Source organism: Passer domesticus, chromosome Z (genome assembly GCF_036417665.1).
Source record: "Passer domesticus isolate bPasDom1 chromosome Z, bPasDom1.hap1, whole genome shotgun sequence".
Lineage (NCBI taxonomy): Eukaryota > Metazoa > Chordata > Aves > Passeriformes > Passeridae > Passer > Passer domesticus.
This window is the reverse complement of record NC_087512.1, coordinates 70,610,377-70,632,803: the sequence shown is the minus strand read 5'-3', so window position 1 is coordinate 70,632,803 and position 22,427 is coordinate 70,610,377. Positions and strand designations below refer to the sequence as shown.

At 42.4% G+C, this 22,427-nt stretch overlaps 1 protein-coding gene across 6 annotated transcripts in view; it reads left to right on the top strand.

Annotated features, from left to right (window-relative positions):
- The first annotated feature begins 6,394 nt into the window (after nt 1-6,394).
- Nucleotides 6,395-22,427, top strand: part of LPAR1 (lysophosphatidic acid receptor 1) — a 68,034-nt gene continuing 52,001 nt past the window's right edge. For 3 of the 6 annotated variants that reach the window (XM_064403467.1, XM_064403470.1, XM_064403472.1), the window contains exon 1: nt 6,395-6,473. The gene's annotated coding sequence lies outside the window, so the exon portion shown is untranslated. Of the gene's footprint in view, nt 6,474-6,796; nt 6,818-12,590; nt 12,751-22,427 lie in introns of those variants that run through there. The other 3 variants (XM_064403469.1, XM_064403471.1, XM_064403468.1) reach the window with 3 other exon arrangements.

Sequence of the window (22,427 nt, the reverse complement as noted above, 5' to 3'; positions counted from 1 at the left end):
AGCCCTGCTCTGATGGAAATCCTTTACTCACTGCTAATACTATTCTAATATTCTAGAATTTTTTTTTCTCATTCCCTTTAGGTCTGTTCAGACATGAGGATCAGTGATGAGCCACAAAGGATAGACATATGTTTGTCAACTAACTACACCAGGCCTTTTTGTGACAAAAAGTGTCTGCAGAGCCACAATGAAGATAGAGCCTATGTTGGAGTAGAGTATTGAAGCAGAGGGAAAGCAGAGGAACTGTGTGAGCCAGAAAAATTAAACTGCCTGTGGAAACATACACATAAAGAGGGTTCCTAGACTGTTCATTAATTAAGCTTGGAGACCAGAAAGATTATTGCACTAGAAATTATATTTAATAAAGGAGGCATCTGCTCTGGAGGAAAAGTGTGTCTCCTAGTGCCTGACATTGTTCCTGTATTTGCATATATCTGGAAGGAATTTTTCCCTACATACCTACAGCTATGATTTTCTTTTGTTCTACATATCCATCACAGGATAACCCCATTGACTATAATGGAGTGTCACCTGGAATGCATTTTCCTGTGCCTTAGAAGAAATAATATATTGTGCATGGATCCTACATATATTATTTAAATTGAAGAACTAAGAAAACAGCATGAAATGTATTCATCAGCTTGACTGACAGAGGTGTTGCAGACCTGCAGGTCAGTGGAAAGTGGGGACAGAGGCATCTCCTCTTTTGCATTCTGAGGAATTCTGAGGTTATTGAAGATTTTTAATGGTGGTGCAATCAAATCATTATAAGTAAAAAGCTACAAAATCAAATTCAGAACAATGAATGCATCAGTTCATTAATGGAACTGTTCCAGCCATCTGGTATTCATATGTTCTACACTAGGGCTGCTATTGTGCAGACATAAATGACCCAATCTTACCTTCCAGCAAGAGCTTTCATTAACTAAATATATCCAAATTCTTTATTGCTCAGCTAGTATTACAGGTCCTATCCTGTGTTTTGGAAAGGCTGGATTTTGGGGGATTTTGTTCAGTTTTGGTCAGTTAAATCTTCAGTCCCACACTATTTCCCCTTTGGGTTTGTGTGTGTGTTACTCATCCCATTGTGCACATGGCACCTCTTGGAAAACTTTTAGTGTCTTCTGCTGCTGAAGCTCTAGAAAAGAAAGAAGGGAAAGAAGGGGTCAATTATTATTTCAGTAAAAATAAAAACATTAAGACCCTAGTAAGAAATACTGTCTCTTGAAGGAAAAATTCTAATGTAGTGCTGATTTTTTCACTTGGCATTATTTACTATTTCAAATTATAGCTCCAGCAGCTTTCCAAAGCCCACAGAATCCCAGAATGAGTAAGATTGGAAAGGATCACAGCAGGTGATGTGGTGCAACCTCTCTGCTCAAGGAGGGTCATCCCAGACCACATAGTACGGGATTGTCTCCAGATGCTTCTAGAATATCTCCAGTGAGGGAGAGTCCACAACTTCTCTCAGCAGCTTGCTCCAGTTCTCACTCACCTACAGAGAAAAGAAATTCTTCTTCATGTTCAGGTGGAAATTCCTGAGCATCAGTTTCTGTACATTGCCTCTTGTCCTACTGCTTGGCACCACTGGCACCACCAAGAAGAGCCTGGCTCCCTCCTCTTGGCACTGTCCCTTCAGATATTTATAGATGGTGAAGAGGTCCCCTCTCAGCTGTCTGTTCTTGAGGCTGAACAGGCCCAGCTCCCTCATCATTTCCTTGTAAGAGAGATGTTCCAGCCTCTTTGTTGTCCTTTGCTGGATTCATTCCAGGAGCTCCATGTAAGACCTGGCATTTAACCAGACCAAACTGATGTACAAAGCTATATACAGTACAGAGGCATGGCACTCAATTTATTGGTGTAAAAATATCATCCAGTTCAAAATGAAAGGACACAGACAGGATAAATTATGGATTTTAGATGCTGTCGATTGATTAAGGATTGCTGTTGGAGCAGGATTTTATGTTCATTGGACATTGCAGTTAGAGCCAAAGGGGCAGGTGCTGAAGCAATGGACCCAACAGCTGCCACTGCACTTTCTGGAGGTAAAGCTTTCATTGTTTTCCCTGCATCCTCATTTCCCCCTCATTAGAAGGGGGTTTTCAGTAATTTTATGGCAGATCAGAGCCTTGTGCTTGATGAAAAGACAAATCAGAACATTCACTATCTAGTTATCCCTTAACACCCTACAAATAAAGGTTTTACAACAACCTGCGAAACAGAAGGCTGAATGAGTAGCAGTGTTTGGGCAGCATGAACACAGAGCTTCCATGAAACAGCAGTGGTGACCCAGCCCCAGGCTGCAATGCAGGTGTTCCACAGAGCTGAAGGACACTTGGGAGTGTTCAATGCTTCCCATGGGAGATGCTTGCCCAGCCTCTCCCCACACCTTCCCTCCATGGAACCTGCAGCTATCCCTGAGCCTGTGCTTACCACAAAAATGTGGCTCCTCCTCACTGTCTCGCCTCCCTCTCCACAGTGAAGCCACAACCAACAGCTTCCTGGCCTCCCATCCAGGAGCCTCCTGGCAACCTTTTGCCCCCATGCACGCTCCAGACAAACCCCATATGCTTCACACAGCCATCAGCTCTCTTTGATGCATCTCGTGGCATGTGATCCATAAGACTGTTAACAATAACACAGAGGTTTATGGTTCTGTATGAGTTGTTTCTGGATTAGTCACTAATGCACTGAACTCCTTTTCATCTTCAGTGGTAACTACCTGAAGCATCTTGCAAACCCTAGTCCAGTCATCTCAAGACAACATGGATGTTGCAAGTGCCAGAACAAACCCAAACCTTCTTTCACGAAGAGCCCTGATCCCTGCTCACTTGGACAGACACTGCTCTTATTTCTGGTGCTGGCATTGTCTAAACAGCCTGATCTGATACATTTTGCCATAAAGGCTGTGACAATCAACCACCTCCTCTGCTTTTGTGGATATATTCCTAATCCTCAGCATGCTCAGGCACCTATGGACACCCATTTTTCCTTCAATCCTGGCCTTACAATCCTGCTGTTAGGGGCTGGGCATGGGCAGAAAGCCACGAAGAGCCAAAGCTTGTCTTCCAGGAGCACTATGATCACATTCACTTTTCAGCAATCTGCTACTTTTCAGAAGGAATAGGATATCCTCAGGTCCAGATAATAGGAGGCTGAACCAGGGAGAGACCGAGTTTCCATGGAAAAAGCTGCTCTTTTGCCTTGAGAACTTGGAGGTTTTAGAGGAATTTGTGGCTCACAGAACCTCATGCACTGCAGTTGCATCATAGCAGGAGCCCCGAGGAGACTGAACCAAGGCAGAAGCACTGCCACAGGATAGGGATGCTTTCTTTCTGTGAGATTTCTGATGTGTCTGAAGTTTCTCTGGAAAACAGCATGTTTTGTAACTTTAGGTAATGTTATTTGCTCAGTTTTCTAACTGTAGATAATGTTATTTCCTCTGCACCCTGTTCTGAACAGAGATCCCCAACATATGAGCACTGAGCTTCAGAGAGTATGTACGTAACAAATGAGCAAAAAGTCAGACTCCAGAGAGTGCTTTATTCTTTGTGAATTGTTGGAGCTGTTCTTTGTAATGTACACATGTTTTAGCAATCTGGGACTTTCACAAATGGTGGGACTCTAAGAAATAAAAACTGATCAATAAAAAGTGAATATGCTGTTCAAGGTCTCTAATTATTCCTATCTCAGACAGATCTGAAGCATGCCATTTTTTTCCCCAGGAATTAGTAGTGATCTCATCAAATGTTTCATTCAAAGCATCCATTGCACTGAAAATTTCAACACATTTCCAATCCAAAATGAAATTATCCATTGCTACCCACACCAGAGTATGCTGCATAGAGAAGTGACAGAGTGAAGAGACATCTTAAGTGTAAATTCCCAGAATTTTTTTTAAAATTAAAAACACCAGAGGTACTTTCCAGGCCCAGACCAAAGAGGAATTAGATGTTTAACTTTTCTGGGTTTGTATGACTAATCTTGCTGCCACTCAGTTGAAACTTTATGAATGCTGAGAATGAAATATAAGTATATCAGTGTCTGCACATGTTAAGCATACTTACGATTTGAATCAATTCACTAAATTGAGCACATGGAACTTACATTGTTTGTTCTGGAAACAAAAGTTTTTCCACACTGAAGGATGTGAAAACTACTTCCCTATCTAATGCAATTCAGTACATCTGTGTGTAATTACATAAACACGTCTCAGACCACAGAGCACCACAGCCAAGTCTCATAGCAGTTACATTCATTAAACATCAGACCATGTGATCTTCCCTGGACCTTCAATATTTGCCTGTTTGTAAGATTTACTGAATATTCCCTATATTTTCTATTTAGAGCAAGAGTGGCTGACTGAGAATTAATGACATTATCCTTGAATAAATGACAAATCAATGTTTCAGGGCTGAGCAAGCATGCCTGAAGTCACTAACAGAAAACATAAGAACTGAAAAAACATTGCTGCTTTAACTACATCAGTTAGCTGAAACTGGACTCAAAAACAGTTTTCTTTAAAATGTTTGCGATCATTGTACCTTCATATAATTCCATCTTATGCTTATTTTCCCATGAGCTCAGGATGCTATTTTCTGCTATTTTCCTTCAGGGGTCAGTAGCTGGAGTTGCTGCAGAGGACATCCTAACCAGCACTTTTTGAGTAACCATAGGGATGCTAAACAGTGGTGATTTCCAATTTGCAGATGTAGTAGCTCTTAGCAGCAAGCACTGTCCTACTGAAGAAGACTCCTGCATGCCTGAGGTTGTAGGTCTCTACCCACAGAGATATAAATCTTGTCAGACCACCCTTTGCTTGAAGATTTGATTGCATTCAAGTTCATCTTGGTTCTTATAGTGGTATCTGGGAACTGGGTGAGGACAGGACAGATTTTGTAGGCATGTACAGGCAGTTTGTCCAAAAAGATGAGTGAAATCTGGTTTATACTGAAGCTGCAGCAGATATACTGCCACAAGACTGGAATAGTCAATTCTGCATTTTGAAGACTTGCTCTCTAATCAGTGACTCATGTATATCATCCCTTTCCTACCATCAGGAGAGGACACATGCAGTTTGAGCATATTGTTTCAAGACTGCAGTTGTCCAGCCCGGATGTGGCCTGTGCATAGGTGAGCAAACTACTAAAACCTGTCACCATAAGTGGTGTGTGGATGCTAAACCACCTAGTAGAGCTTGTAACAGAACATGCTTTTTGGTCACCTCTTGCAAACACTTGGTAGCTTGCTTGGAACAGGTAGGAGATGAAAACCAGCACTTTCCAAAGTTAACAGCCTGCTGAGTACTTAACAAAACTTTTCAGCATGTTGGTCTAGGCTCAGAGCGAAATTAGAGTGCTGAATACAAAAATAAGGTTTGTGTGTTGACAACTTCCTAAAGAGAAAGCATCTCACCAGCCATGACAGCAAGAGACCTGCTCCCACTGATGCCAAACCTTTGTTAATAACCATACCTGTGGTGCAGCAGATATTGCCAGTAGCAGACAGTGTTGTTGCCATACAAGCAAACATCATACTTGAAAATTGTCTCTACTGCTTTTTGGGTCCTTGAGAAATACGAGTGCTTTAAGTGGTCTTCGTGCTTCATAATAGGCTTTTGTGCTGCTGGAGGCACTGATGGCTTGTATAGCTGTAGGTAACCTCCTCAGAAATCTTACTACAGATTGTAGATAGAAATGCTTGGCCATTTCAGCTACTGAACTCCAAGTGTTGTGCAACATACGTCTTTTCACTTGATGCAAGTACATGCAAAAGTGGCTTCTAGATGCTCCTGCAATCCAATGAAATCTGACTATTTCACACTAAAAACTTATGGAAGGCAGGGGGTGGGGAAGAAGAAACAATTTGAACCTGGTTTTGTATAATAAAATATTTATTCTAATGTGGAAAACTATCTGTTGTGCAACCCTGTGCCTTTCCAAGGATGAGGGCTCGGCGAACCTGTAAACTGTACCTGTGACTGGGGCTCCCAAAAGCCTCTTGCCGACATCGGCAGAAGATTCGAAAGTTTCACAGGAGGAGAACTGTGGCTGTTCCAGAAACACCTGCATTCCACCGCGGCAGCCTCCGCGGCGGGGAGCGCGGCCGCGGGCGGGCGGGCGGGGCGGTACACCTGGGCCCGCCCGGCGGAGCCGCGCAGGCGGAGCGGGGGCGGAGGGAGCCCGTCCCGTCCCGTCCCGTCCCGTGCCGTGCCGTGCAGTCCCGTCCCGTCCCCTCCCAGTCCCGCTCCGCTCCGTCCCGTCCCTCCCCGTCCGTCTCCGCTCCGCTCCGTCCCGTCCCTCCCCGTCCCACCCCTCATTCCTCCCTCCCTCCCTCCTTCTCTCTCCCCTCCTCCTCCTCCTCCTCCTCCTCCTCCTCCTCCTCCTCCTCCTCCTCCTCCTCCTCCTCCTCCCTCTGTGCGCGCCGGCGGCGGCGCCGCGCTCCGTCCAGCCGCGCCCGCGCAGCCCCCGCAGGTAAGCGCAGCGCGCCGGGCCGGGGGCGGAGCGGGGCGGGGGGGTCCCACCATTCTCGCCCGCCAAAAGGTGCCTGCTCCCCATTCCCCGAGGGCTCCGTGCCCACGGCGCTCGTCGTCTCCTCTCTTTGGCTGCTTCTCTCGTGTTTCCGAACCTGGTCTGAGTCCCGCGGCGCGCAGTGCTGTGCCGGGCGGCGCGACCGTCGGGTCCTCTCCGGCGAAGGGCTCCTTCGGGATGGGCTCGGGTCAGGCTGCTATTCCTGCTGGACTAACGTCTCCGGGGCTGGCCTAGAATAAGTGATGGGCACTTGTTTGATTAAGGAACGCTAACAGGACTTACTTAGGGTTTGACCTCATATTTTTCTTTTTTCCTTCCCCCCCCCCCCCCGCCTTTCATCACCCCTTCCACCCCGAATTCACTTTGGAGTTATTTATACCAAATTAAGGCAGTGGAAAATGTCCCAGATAAAAAATGGTTGCCACCTCTTTCTCCTGACTTTCTCAGTCCTTCGGACGAAGAGCGTGCTCAAGTCCGATGGGAGCAGTGTCGGTGTACCCATGATGTTTACAAAGGTTAAAGGATAGGGAGAAGATGAATGACAAGCACAAGGGTGTGATTTATTAGAGAAAGACCGGGAGCGGGGGGGAGCAGGAGGGAAGCTAGAGGACAAAAGCCGTTAGCAAACTGAAGTGAGAAGACAAGAGGTGGAACCAGAGGGACCAAGTTTCTTCCTCTCACTTCTTTTCCTATGTTCTTTTAAAATAGCTCCACAGTGGGAACGATTCCAGAAAACTGCTTCCTATGGAAATATGTGCAAAGTTTTCATTATCAAAAAAATATGTTGGAATGTCTAAATTTAATTTTCTTGGGGATATCTCTGTGAAACAAGCTCACACCTTCACAGATTTCAGTTGTCTGTGAATGTTAGAAGCTGCCTAAATCTCCCCCTTTCTTCTTTTTTTTTTTTTTTCATCCTCATTTGCTCCAGGTTTGGGTTGGTTTTCTGTATGTCGTTTTCTTAATTGTTGTTTGGTTGGTTGGTTGTTTTTTTGTTCGGTTGGGGTTTTTTTGAAGTTTCAAGGCAAAATAACTTGGGGGAGACCCTGTCAGCAACTTGTGTTCTCAAAGCATCGGGGCATTGGGGTAGCTGCAATCTTTTTACTGCTAAGAACTGCTGCAACTCTTATCTTTTCAAAGAAAGTTTTTGCATGCTAGTTCAGGTTTGCTGTGTTGTACCATTTGGTCTAAAATGAATCACTTTCAGGTCTGGGAGTCATGTTTCAATTTGGCGGCCAGGGCTGTGTGCCATGCAGCCTGTTACTCTTGTGTGAGGATGGGATACACTGCAGTATAAAATAATATTTCTGGCAATTTCAGCAGCGGACTGAAGCAATACTCTGTGTGCACAGGCTAAGTGAGGCTCTGCCCTGCAGCTTGCTATTACTGGCTATAGGCGTGCCGCATGTTTTCCCTTAACTGATATGGGCTCGGACTTACCAAGCAACTTGATAGGCCTGTGTTTTACTGTTGTTTTTATTAAATATTAACCACACAAAATTAAATGCTGTTTTGCTCCAGAATAGATTGATGCTGTCTCACGCTGTGCAGTTGTTCATGAATGGTGGTTGTTTTCCTTTTTGTACATCAAATAACCAAGGGAATGTTACTTAGGAATACTGAGAAGCACTGCTGCATGATCAGTGTGCTGCTGTCTTTATCACTCCCTGTTACAGATTGCAGTAGTTAGACCCTTGGCTGCTATAAAGCTTGTTCTGAGAACTTAGCAGTAGTGGTGCTGGTTGAAGAGAGGAAAACATTGGCTGGTGTCTGCTTTCTCTTCCTTTGCTCTTCAAAACAAATATTGAGGGTCAAAAGGTTAAACAGCTTTTGAGACGAAACACATGGAAAATGCAAAATTAAAGTAATGCTGCACTGCGTACCCAGCTTTAATATGTGAACTCCACATGTAACAGACAATCTTATCACTCTGAGCAAAAATACTTTATGGTCATGTGGTTTTCATCAGTAGCTCTGGAAGATTGTAACTAAAATATAATTCCTTCCCTGCTTAAAAATGGGAAAAAATAAAAATTTGTCTTCAACTTGGTTTTATAGTGTCACACAGTTAAACTATTAGGGAAATCCAGGAGAGGTTGTTGAAGAAAGTGTTTTGCTCTGCTTTGTACTTACATGTGATTCACTTTGATATCACTGTGATGAGCCCTTAATAACATGTTCATGGATAGTTAGCTGTTTCCCAGTGGCCTATCCATATTGAGCTTGCTTTGTCTCTTATTCAGAGGTTTAAATCAAAAGGCAAGTAATTCTTCTGAGCACTTTATTCCTTTAGGAGACCACCACTGTCTTCCCTTTGAATAACCAGCAGTTTGGGCACTGTCAGAGGTGAGCTGCCTTCTCCAGATGTCAGAAGAGCTGGCTTTGAGCACCTCTAGGTGGTGACCTGCCAGCACTTACTGAGCACTGTTGCTGTGTATCTGGCTTTTTTTATCATATGGATGCAGAGATAATTGAATGCAGCTCTTTTGCCATCAGGGCTGAGTGGGGAACTCCTCACAGGCCGTCACTTAGGGTCTTGCTAATGCCCAAGAATATGAGGAAGAATTTGAGAGTGGTAACCAGTACTGTGTGGCAGTTGTCCTTTTCACTGTTGTTTCCCTCACAAAATTAGAATTTGCTACGTAAGTGCAATTTCCTCCCTTTCAGAAACAAAAGTGCATGTAATTTAAGGGACACTTAAATTCAGCTTAAATCCATCTAAATGGGGTATTTACAGAGTTCCTGCTACACATAATGCCAGGGAAAAATGCATACAACTGTTTCACTGAAAGAAGAATAGAGCAATCAATATGTGATCCCTCCAACACCTTCAGTTACTGGATTAGCTCTTTATATGTCGTGCATTTCACTGCTTCATCTTTCACAATGGGCTGTGTTATTTTTTCTATCAGTTTAGTAGGGTAAAAGGAAAACCAACTTTTGAGGAAATAAAATGTATTTTCTTTTTCCATCTTTCCATCTCCTTTTCTTTAAGATTTATTTCAGTTTAGGTATGGTCCTCATTTGTTGCCTTAGGAGTTTTGATAATTTGAAAGGAGAATGCTGCTCTCCAGAAGTGCTTGATCTTAAGGGACTTGAGGCAGTAATGGCTTCAGCTGGCAGGGTTATCTAGCATCTGATGTGTTTTTGACTTTTTCAGGAGTCACGAGGTGATACTGTAGAGATGTGGCACTCCTCAGCAGTGATGCATTAGGGGTGAACTTACGCACTTCTTGTTTTCCCCCCATCTGTTTTTCTTCATAGCCAAAGCAGAAGCTTAAGGCTTCATCCATGGCCCATAAATGTCAATGGCAAAATCTGTTTTGGCACTGAATGACTTTGGATCAGGGGCAAGGCTGATGGGTTGCTTTGACAAAAATACAAAATTATTCCCTGGGCAGAAGAAAGTTCTATCAAGGAAATGAGAGCTGCTGTTCTACTTACATGTCAGGAAACCTGACTTTTGGTTTTCTTCATTTACATTTCAAGCTTAGTTTCTTTAGAACATGTGGAAGCATTGCCTGTGCATTCTTGCACTTCCATTGATGTACTGGTATATATGACAGTGAACATCTGAATGTCTGGTACCTTGGTTTGGTTTTTGTTGAAAGTAGGGGAGAATTCTGAGAAGTGCCTATCTTTGTGTACTCCTTCTCTCCTCCATTGGTGTTTCTTGACTGCCTGACACACTTTCCACACTCCCAAGCTGACTAACAGCACACCTGGCTTGCAAAATCTTGGTAATTGTTTGAGTGAAGGTTGCACTCTAGGATCAGTTTTCATTTTTTAATGACTGGTGTCTCTGTTGAAATGCTGTTTCTATTTGTGCATCATTGAGTGCCAGAAAAGAAAAGAGCCTTTGTGCTGGGTTGGGTAGTACATGCGAGATGGAGACACACATGGCAACTCCATGACCATGGCATTTCTCTTATAAGCTCTTGACAAACAACTTTGTGGTTGTTAAGGCATTGTATTTCTCTACAGAAGAACTATAGCCTAACTTGGCTTCGTGCAAAGTGTCCATACTGGAATAGTTTGTGGATCATGTTTTTTTCATGATTTCCTCCTGGATCTGGGTCCTTCTTGACCCAGATACCGTAGGCAGTTAGGTTACTGCACATAAATGGGAGACCATTGGTGCCTTTACCCCAGAAGTAAGGATGTATTTCTTCTTAAAAAGAAAGAGAATTTTCTCCCTTTGTTTCTGGCAAGCAAAAACAGCCAGACTTGCGGGGCTGCTGTGGTTCAAGGAGTCTGGGTAAGACATGCCTGCCCCTGCCAGCAGCACAGCCGGAGAGGGGGAACCACATCCCTCCTCCTCAAGCCACTCCCAGGATAAGTAGCCTGGACAGGGTTCTGGCTGGGGGTGTGTGCAGAGTGTTTTGCTTTCCAGGTGTCTTGAAGATTTGTGCTGGTAGACTTTGTGATGGATAATGGCCTGGCTGCTGGGGAAACAGGAGCAAAGCATTGTGCCTTACTGTTTCCCGCTCATAGATTCCAATGTGGTCTGCTGCTGAAATGATGGTAGGCAGTGTGGATCAGTGGCACAAGAAATGCCTTCAGCTTCAAAAGTGGGGAAGCTGGATCTCTTTTAGAAGGAAACATATTTTGGGACTACAGACAGTGTATTGCAGAAAACTGTATGTAGACTTTTGTGCTAACTAGATTACCTTTAATTTAGATTTCTTTAACTTGAAAGGCATTGGAACTGCCTTCTTTTTTTTTTTTTCTTTTTTTTTGGCTTCCATCTCATATACTCTAGATAAAATTCAGAGGTCCTCTCATTTTCTTTTTAAAAATGCAAAGATGATAAATATGAGAGACCAATATTATCTTTCTGGTTTTGCTTCTGACTGTGACTAAGAGGCAGACACCTTATGAAGTGGATTTTTGAAACTGCTGGAAAAAAATGTCTATGATTTTGATAGTCATGTATGATAATTCTCAGTTCAGTGTAGGCCTCATGTTGCCATATTACAGACCATACTGTCTTTTCTGTAGGAATTTGCATGCCACAGTGACCTTTGGAGTAGGATGGATTTCACAGGCACTTAATACAGTACATCCATTTCTTTGCCAGCTAGAAAATGTATTGCATATTGCAGTGCTTGCAGGAGCAAGCCTGAAAGCATTGGATTGACATCAAAGGCAAGATCTTTCTGTACAGAATGCTGGAGATTGTAAGAGGGGTAAAAACCTGGCAAAGGAAATGCATACTGTTTTTCATTGCAAGCCCCTTTCCCTCCCTCTTCCCCATCTTTTCAGGGTGTGTGTGGCTGATATGAAATGGTGCTGGTACATTTTTTATGGGAGCAGAAGCTTTCCTTAGAAGAACTTTTGCCATTTGAGGATCGTTGTTTTCACCCTGGGTGGAAAAATATAGCTAAAGTAGTATCCGTTTTTTATTAAGAAGAAGTTAGCTACAGCAATAAACATTGGATGAGTATTGAATGTTTACAGCATAGAGAAATTTATATCTTCTTTGAGTAAATGGGCGATTGTTTAATAGCAGTGAGCTGAATGTGAGCTCTAGCAAAGACTTACTGGAATACAGGCAGAGAAGAGAGATGCTGTACAGGTCACACCTGTTTTTGAGGTGGTAGTACTTCAGGTTGGTGTAGGAAAGGAGAAAGACTGATAGACTGATAAACTCTGAAGTTTTCATAGCTACATAGCTTTCAAGCGTGGCAAGTGTTGTTTTGTCTACTGTGAAGGGTTTTTGATAAAGGGACTGTAGCTGCTGGATTTCACTAAATGTTTAGTCCTTGATAGGACAGTTTGCTTTTGACCTGTTGTGGTTGTCAGATTTGCCAAACAATGTCCTGAAGGTTTGAGCTGCTGCTGGTGACAGAGCAAGGGAACTGGGGTGGCATTGCATAGCTGCAATGTGTGAAGGACAGCATGCCTTCCCCAGCCAGGATGTGGGAGTCTGCAGCCCGGGTGTTTTTGCAGGAAAAAAACCTCAAGTTTGTTTGCTGCTCAAGTCTGAATCAGCTTTGCTGGTGTCAAGTGAGGTGGAAGGGCTGAAGGAGGGGTGGAAGGCTCTGGGGGTGCTGCCAGTGCCACAGTCGCTGTCCCTTCAGCTCACAGCACAGAAGGCCAGTGAGTGGTGAGCACCCCTACCTTCCTGCTGCTTTGGATCAAGGAGAAGCAAATTGTCAGAGTTGTCCAATTGTCAGCTGGATGGCTGGTGGCAGGAGACCTTAGGGGAGGACTGCAGGTTAGTACCTCAAGCCAATGGAAGTGTCAGGAAAAGGTCACCTTGTCCCTAGATGTTGCCTTGTCCTGGGAGGGCCTGTGGTGGTCGCTATTGTGGTCAGTATTTTTTTGGTCTGTGTGCCTATGTTAGGTGCTCGCTGACTCTCTTGGTGGGATCTGTTTTCTTGTGGTTACTGTGTTTTTTTTACAATCTCTTACTGCAACAGTGGTGTCACTACTTGGGTCCTGGAACTTTCAAGGTTTCATGGTTGTGTTACTAACCATTTTCTCAGTTACTTGTAACCAAATATGAAGTAGCAAAGGATGGCAGTGTGTATGTCCGCCTGATGTTCTAGCCGGTCGCTCCTGAGCTCTTTCACTGATACTCCTGCTCATATAAGTGCACAATTGTGCACTTTTGTGCATAATTTAGTTGTTTCAATGCCTTTTGTGACAGGTGTGTTTTCAGTGATTGTATGTAGAGACTGGATCAGTAGTTTTACAAGATATGTGCAGTCTTCTTATGAGTTGCAGTGGAAATTGTTTCATGTGGTAGGGAAGCTATAATGTAGGATGTAAAGGGGAAATTTGGCTACCTTGCCTAAGGTTGTGCTTATAGGAGTAAACTTCGTGGCACATTTCTGTAGTTGCATGATGACTTTGAATACATAAAACTAATTATTGAAGTAAAAAGCATTTGTGAAATTGGTAGGGCAATGTTAGATACAGAAGCATAAGTTCTGACTGATAAGCTTGTCAATCCCAAAGGAGAGTGAAGTGCAGCAAGGTCTATATTACTACTGTGTTGTGTGTCAGTGACTATTGCACTTGGAAGGTGTCTTTGCAAATGTGTTCATAGCCCTGCTAAAGTTTTGTATGTTGTATTGGCAAATTATTAGTACAGGAGAATAACTGAATGTTCCCTGTGTCCATCTGAGAATGTCTCCAGGAATTTCTGTCCTGTTGGGATGAACGACCCAGCTAGTTAAGAGTATGATGTCCTGTATGCCACAGTGACACTGGGATGTACTAGGAGTTATGTTTGAGCCCATGTTAACCATCCATGTAAGCATTAGATTTGGTTGAGGAGCAAAGCCTGAAGAATTCATTGGGAAGTGAAGAATTCATTGGGATTTTCAGCCATTTCTACCCACTTGTCTCCCTGTTTGTTGTTACATTCCTGCAGACACAAGTCCAGTGTATCAATAGGTCATTGCCCCTTCATTCCTGTTGCCAAGGAAATGGAATTCACAAATTGTTTTCCTGAGATACTTCTGTGGGACAAACAACTTCAGAGAAATGAATGTGTGGATAGGTCCCCAGCATTCAAGGAGTATCATCTTGAGTGTGACTTGTACTTGGAAGTTATAAATGTCTGTCGAGTTTACTGGTCTTTCTGTCTTTCCTCTTCCTTTCTGTCCCTCCCAAAAATGTGTCATACATGGAGAGCAGTTCTGTGGAAATGAGCCAGGTATCTTTGAGCTGCCCTGGGCATGGTTTCTGCACAGGGCTTTGAGAGCTGTCCTAATGCATCTAGGAAGCATATCAGGACTTTGCTCCTCCTAAATATTTTGATGGAACTACTGAAAACTTTACCTCAGAGCAATGTATTTCCCTGTACAGAAGGCTTGCAAACAAAAGAAGACTTTTTTGCATTAGTGTTTGCTCCCCTAGTATTTTAGCTTCTTGTTTACAGTAGTTACAGTGTCCTATTTCAAAAGCCCATGCTAGTGGGACTGGAAACTAACTGAGACTTCAGGGCATTACTAAAATCAGAACAATCCTGGTATTAATGAATGGACTAAAAATGGGTCTTTAGAATTATTCGGTTTTGCAAACAGTTGATAGGAACAGCATAGGTTAATGCCTGCTTCTCCAAGAAGTACAGTGTGCTTCTGTTTCCTGCCTTGGATTGCTTAAGTTGCACATGCAAAAGAATCCTAGGAGATTCAGCCTAGAGGAAAAAAATTCAGGGGGAGATGTGCAAGCTGATGACAATCTGATGACAGGAGGGAATTACATGATTTCAGAAAACATAAATGCCTTAAAAATAATATGCCTGAGCAAAGGCTTATGCCATGATCCTGTATATTCCTATTCCCAATGTCTCTTCCACAGAGTTTCTTGCCATCAGTTGCACAGATTTTAATGACAAAGTTCTGTTTGAGAGACTTGTTTACAGCTTTTTCAGTTCTATATGCTATGAATATTAGGAGGGGATCTATGCGGAGATCTTTGGTATAATTTTTGTGTGAAAACAGTTACTTCTTCCCACATAAGACTGGCACAAAAGTGCAGTGACAGCTTTGGCAAAGGAGCCACACCCTGCTCCTTCGTGCTTCATGTGAGAAAGGAGGGGGAGAAAATACTGACTTCTTGGAGCTCCCAAGATGAGGTGACATTTCTTAGTTGGTAGAAAACCCAAATGTGCACTTACCATGCATCTGCCTCCTGCAATTGCACCAAAAGTCTTTCTGTGCTCTGTATATGCTTCTGACTGTTCCTCTTGTGGTTTGCTTAACTTTCTTCCCAAGACCCTGTAAGTGTCATCTTGTGCTTGTATGAGCTGTGTCTCCAGAAGAGGGGGGTGCCAGTATTGCTGTAGTGGGAAATTTTGAGAATTTGGTAAGTTATGGTGCTTTACTCTTCCTTCCTGCCTGGCAGTGTTGCCCACTGGGTTAAGTGGAGTGGCCTTGGAACAAGGCTGCTGCAAGACTGAAGGCAGCAGCTGACCAAGTAGTAGGCATTGGGTTACTCCAAAACACTGTCCATTCTGCCAGCATGCCATAGTGCATTTTTATATAGAATTATAGAAGGATTTGGGTTGGAAGGGATATTAAGGATCAGCTAGGTCCCAAGTCCCTGCCACAGATAGGAGCACTTTCCACTAGACCAGGTTGCTCAAAGTGCTGTGCAGCATAACATTGAACAGCTCCAGGGATTGAGGTATCCACAGCTTCTCTGGGCAACCTGTTCCTGTGTCTCATTGCTCTCACACTAAACAATTTATTCCTAATATTAATTGATATATACCCTCTTTCTGGGTCAATTACCCTCTGTCCTATCACTACATACACTTGACTCTTTCCAGCTTTTTTTATAAGCCCTCTTTAGGTACTGGAAGGTGCTATAAGGCACTTTCCCAGAACCTTGACTTCTCCAGGCTAAGCAACCCCACTCTCTCAGCATGTCTTCATAAGAGAGCTGCTTCAGTCTTCCAATAATTTCTGTGGCCCTCTCTGCCTTTGTTCACTCTTTCTTTTGTTCAGAGATCCAGAGCTGGATGCAGCAGTCCAGGTGGGATCTCCTGAGAGGAGCGTATAAGGTTGGCTGACCTAAGAGAGGCCACTCAGTAGTGGGAGGCTGAAAATCAGACCCAGCATGCCTAAGTGGGCTGTGTCAGGGATGAGAGTAGCTGTGCATGGGCCTCAGGCTTTGGTGTCATGGACACAGCTGGTGTGTGCAATTGTGGGATGCCTAAAAAGTCTGGTTTGTGGGTGGATTTCAGTACGTTCTCCTTTTGTGGCCTGGATCCCTTGAACTTCTTAGTTTATTTGTGTGGTCACAAAAAAAGTCTTAGTGGTTCCCAAGTAATGCTTTATGGCTTATGCTTTTGTTACGAAACTGTCTGAAGGAGGCTTTGAAGTGTGTATGTCTTTAAAGTTTGTACCCATGCTAATGTGCACCCAGTTCCAATGGAAGACCTGGAGGCAAACTACTAGTTAGTTCTTATTTTCTTTTTTCTTTAAGAATAATCCATTGATATTCAGTTGTGCTTTTGTCCAGTAGAATTGGTGTTTTTTGCCTTTCTTGCTCTTTAAAAGAGCTGCAAAAGGAGTTTATCTAAAAAATGATGAGACAGACTAGATAGTGCTTGGATACTAACCTTTCTGTCATCATATATGTTAGAGGATAGGAATTTTTGGGTTTGTTCTGTTTTAAATCAACTCCATTCTGCCTCCTGCATTTCTGTTTTCACTTGAATTTGTGGCATCTCCCAAATATTCTGAATGAATATTTGCTGTTTCTGTTGGGCATTGTTTATATTGAGGACCTAGTCAGAGAAGCTGAATAATCACTGAAGTATGGTCTGAATTTACAACAGCCTACTTAATTCATGTGACCTCTTGCATGCACTAAGAGCCTGCCTGCTAAACACAGCTCAGAGTTAATCCAAGTCAATTTTTAAAGTGAATTAGTCAAGCTGTGAGCTAATCTTCTGTATTTACCTGCTTGTTCAGATAGCCAGTGGCCTAAGTTGCTTTAAACTTCACTGGATAATTGAAAGGGGAAGGGTCAGAGGGAAAGGTGATGAAGTCTTGGTGTTTTCTTCATATTTTTCCTTTCAGGGCATATTTCAGTTGTGCTTTGTGTTTACAGATCTTAAATTCATATAATGATCAGCATAATCTACCCAAGCCCAAAACCCAGTACTCTGCTGCAGTTCTCTATGAAGCATCCCTGACAGAGCTTGCTGCTGCTCCCAGGGTAGTTTGCAAAGTGTGTTACTTCTTGATCATCCATAAAAACTATTCCACAAAAAGTCCAACCAGTTGAGTTGGCATACTGTAGACAGCAGGGACTATGATGCAGACTGTTGAGTACTAGGAAGCCCTGTCGACCTCTGCCAAGAAATTAGTAACCAGCCCAAATTTTACGGCAGGGATTCACAAATTCTGGGTGAATTGTTCTGAGACACCAGATACTGGCATGATAGACAAGAAGTAATTCCCTTTCATTTGTCAACATCAGGATTTTGTTGTCTTGAGCTACTGGGTTTGCTCCCCCTCCATTTTAACAAGATCAAAGGTAAGATCTTATTTCTGGGTCACTGCTGTCCATCAGATAAGTTTGTTTGTGGTCTTGGGAAAGAGCAGTGACATGAGAATAGGGAATTAAATCCTGTCATTAAGATAACTCTTTCTTATTGTTAATTCTAAGTTCTTTCAAACTTCATTCAGGTTAACTTTGCAAAATACAGCCCAGCAGAAAGTGTCTGGAGAACAGTCAGTTGAACCAATGCAGATGTTGCATAAATGTTTCTGAAGAATCAGGACTGTTATTTCTGGTTTGAGGGGTTGATAAATAGTTCCTGTGTCTGCATTGGTGGGGGCCTGAACCATGTTCAGCTATTGCCTTACAGTCCTTAATGTGTTGTTATGAGTGGAGGGAATAGTTGGCAAATTTCTATTTCAGATAAACTAAATTAAACTCCTGTTAGTGTATCATTGGTTGTGGCACATGTAGATCTATATTGAGGTGGTGCCTTTGTAATTTGGGATTTGGGGTTTGGCATGCTTAATTGTGAACTTCCTTGGCTTCAGCATTTCCAGATTATTGTATTTTGTGGTGGTTTATCCTGCCTGAAGATTGAACATCTGTTTTGTGGATGTGGGGTAAAAAGGAAGTATTCATTTTAAGGCTGGCCCCCCTCAAAGCTGCTTAGAGAATTGTGACATTTTGTTATCATCCAGATGGGTTTTTTTATCTAGCAAAAGGATATTTGCCTGAATGTTTAAATACAAACTTGTTTCAGAAGAGTGCCAGCCTACTACTACTTTTCTGAGTTTAACACAAAAGGTGGAGTTTACAAATGGAGTCTCTGTTTCTGATCCATGGAAGTGTTGGATTTGTTATTTCTTCTTGGAAACAAATATTAAAATTCTTTTTGTAAGTTGTTTAGAAGATTAAGTTTTTGTGCTTTTTCTGCTGAGGAGTGTTAGTTTGGAGTAAAACATCCTGATTTCTGATGTAGCTAGAATCATAATCATATAATGGCTTGGAAGGAACCCTTCTCTTTTTCCAGCTGAGCAATCCCAATTCCCTCAGCCTTTTCCTATAGGAGAGGTGCTCCATCCGTCTCAACATCTTGGTGGCCTCCTCAGGACACAATCTATCAGGTCCATGTCCTTCCTGTGCTGGCACCCCAGAGCTGAATGCAGGGTTCCAGGTGGAGCAGAATCCTCTCCCTCCCCTGCTGCCCGTGCTGCTCTGGATGCAGCCCAGGACTCGTTTGGCTTTCTGGGGTGTGAGTGCTCATGGCTGGGTGATGTCCTGCCTTTCATCCACCAGCACCCCCCAGTCCTTCTCACCAGGCTGCTCTTGATCCGTTCATCCCCCAGCTTTTGTTGATATTGGGAGTGTCCTGACCCAGGTGCAGCACCTTGAACATGGTCTTGTTAAACCTCATGAGATTCCCATGGTCCCACTTCTCAGACTTTTCTGGGTCCCTCTGGATGGCATCTATCTGCAAATTTGTTGGGGGTGCACTCTGTCTCTGCAGCTATGTCATTAATAAAGTTGATACAAAAGCCTTTGCCCACTGTGATCTTATTTCATTATATTAATTAATAAGCAAAATAATAACAAGAATGTATTTGGAGCTAAATTCTATCCACTACCCTTGCAATTCCAGTGTTTAGTATAATTTTAATGTGCAGCTTCTTGGTCTTTTTCTCTCTCTTTTTTTTTTTTTTTTTTTTTTTTCTTTTTAATAACAGAAGAGGACAAAAGCATATTTCTTTTATATACACATGTGCACACAGTGCTGGCAACAGTTAATAATGTGTCTTAAATGATGATACTATCTATGGTTACTTTGAACTTTTCTGCCTCTTCTTTAACTAGTTCAAATTTCATGTCTGTCAGTGGAAATAAACAATTTCAAAAGAGTTTCAGAAACTGTTTTGAAATTACTTCTTTTAGGAGTATTTGGTACTATAGATGTCAGTATGATGAAAGTGTATATTTTAAAATACAGTCACATGACAGCAGCTTCACTGTGGTTGTGCGATGAGAGATCATCCATATTATAGTGACTTGTTTTCGTAAGCCTAAGCACACTGGCATTATTCTCCTGGAGTTGGTGTCTAGCTGTATTTTTCTTCTTTATTTTCTCGTAATTCTGGAAGTTTAAAGTAGTGAGATAATGTTGAAATCATATGATTGCATTAATTATTACTATGGAATCTTCCTAGTTCTTTAAGTCACTTTTACTTGACATGCAAAAATTAAAAATTCACTTTCAGGGATATCTTTCTGTTCCAGTATTTACCAATTTAAAAAAAACAAAAACCATTGTGGAGCTGCTGCTGCCATTGTTTCTTGAAGATGGTGCTTGGCTAACCGAGATATTTTAAAGCAATTTTTGTGTGTCTGTGTGTTTGGTGGGATTATTTTTACACTGACCTGTTCATTGTGTTGAAGAAGCTCCTAATGCTTCCCAAGAGACATGCATCTACCAGCCAACATCCCTTGCATTAAGGCAGATGCTCACTCTTTTCCCCCAGAGGATGGGAAGAGGTTCTCCAGCCTTAATGAGTAGCAAAGTAACAATCATCTCTAAGGAATTCCTAACAAGCAAACACTTATGGAAGTCATTAGGAGAAGATAGATAATGACTGAAATAATTCTAAAGGTGCTGGATAGTAATGGGGAGGCAGACTGATGTGTTGGCTTTAAAGGGCAAACTGCAGAAAAATGGGAAAACTGAGGAAGCCATGCAGAACTTTTTTTGAGTTTTCAGACAAAGTTCCGCTTTTCAGAAAAGTACGAGGCTTCAAGATGAGGTATCATTCTGGGTTTAAAAAACAGCAACAAAATGCTCCCCAAGAGACGGGTGTGGAATAGATACAATATGGAAATAATCAGGAAAGGAGGTTTAGCCAGTGAGAGAATTGCACAGGATGGTGCAAACTGACCTAGGTCAGGGAAGTACGGAAAGGATTCTGGAAAAGGACAACTACATAAAATAAGTGAAAATCTTGTCTGACTGCAAATGAGATTAAGTGCCTCAATCTGTAGCAGAGGAAAAGGTATTCTGTGTTTAGCAAGGAAAAGGAGTATGATTCAGTTTTTGAGAGCACAGTCATGACAGTACTAGCAAAAAAAAGTTAAGATGTTTATAGAAAATTAGGAGTGTGTCTCTTTTATTTTGGTAAATTTCTCTTCATCAGTATGCAGAGAAACTTGGTGGATTAGCCTGCTGCCTATGTGACTCCAGTTTGTATCATAACTGACATGATTTAGGGTGAATGTGTTCATGACTGCACATATTACAATGCCTATGGGTTTGTCCTTTCAAAGTGTGCTTTCTGTCACTTAATAAAATGTGGCATTTTCTTTTCCCTCCAAAAAGCCCAAAACAACAAAATACACGATTCCAAGACAAAAACAATTTCTGAAAGAATAACAGCTTGTAATTTTGGGAATAATCTACTCACTTAAGATCATCTGGAGGTCCTTTCTGGGGCGGGACCTCATAGCACATAAAGGAGAAAGGTAGACTTATAGTTTAATTACAGACTCTTGAGCTGTCTGCCCTTTGGTGGAACCCCTGTCGTGACTGTGGTCAGTCTGATTTTGTTATTTTCAGAAGGGGTATGAAGCAAATTAGAGTGGCATATGGAAAAGATTACCCTGCAAGGTAAAGGCTTGAGGTTGTTGTACTGTCTACTGGTTTGTTTGGCCATTTTCATTGAAAATCTGTGAAGAGAGTTTTCTGTCCTTTTATACATTCAGATTGCTCTTCTGCTTTTATTTGGGGTTGTGGGCAGGCTCTCTAACCTTGCCCTGGTGCAAAGGTATCTTTGCTGAACCATGTTCTTTGTGACAGCAGATGATTTCTCTGAGGGAGTACAACTGCATGATGGTACTATTTTATTGTTGTAAATTAATTCAGTGTGTGATAAATTATTAAGGTGACAGATCATCTCCCTAATCTTACAGTGGGGAAAGAGGACAGTTCACACCACACTCCCTCTGCAGAGTTCGTGAAACTATTTAGCTTGGTTAAGGAGGCTCCGCCTGGGGCACCTTTGCTGAACTTGCAGACTCTGTTCTGTCATGGGAAGCCTTAGCAGCAGTCTTGTAGTACTTGTGTTATTGAGGCCAGAACAATGATCTTCCCCAGATTAGCCACAGAGTTTCTATTCAAAAAGGTTTGAATGACGTAATTATTTTTTTCTTGCTTGGAGCACAGAGTGCACTGTGAATGCAAATGGATTAGATTTGAGATCCTCTGTGGAACCTTGTGTTGTAGAAGAGTCCTACTGAATCTAAGGGCAGTTTTTAAAATTTGTATAGAAATAAATTTCTAGCCTCAAATCACTACTGAATTCTTAATCTTTTTCCTTATCTAAGAAAGGCTAAGAACTGTATTTTGAAAGTAAAGACTGAGGTAATGGAAACTGGAAATCTCTTTTAGCCCCAGGATGTTACAAACATCCCTGCAACAGCTTTTAAAAAGTCTAAAAGTCTTTGAGGTGTACAGGTGTGATTTGGTGGAAGGTAGAAAGGAAGATAGGAAACACGAGTTTCTTTTTTTCTGATTATTAATACACTTTGGACTTCTGCATTTTAGTTTGACTTTAAGTGAGCTCTCATGTTTGTTTTGGTTTGGGGTTTTTTGTCGGATGCTTTTCAGGTACCTGGGCGTCTTGAAGTTAAATTTTCCAAGGTGTTGTCTGTTGTTTTGTTTTGATTTGCTTAAATAAAAGCTGAGTGCTCTGGCCAGCTGCTACTGTTTCAGTAAAGCAATCTGCAAGCTCATAGAGAGCTAAACCCACTGCTGTCCTTCTTTTAATGCTGTTCATGGCTAAAGAGGTGGTTGCACTTAATATTAAGCTTAATGTATGTTTTGGCGGACAAGTTGCAATCAAAGCAGGCGTCATACCAACACGAAAGTAGACATATTACCTA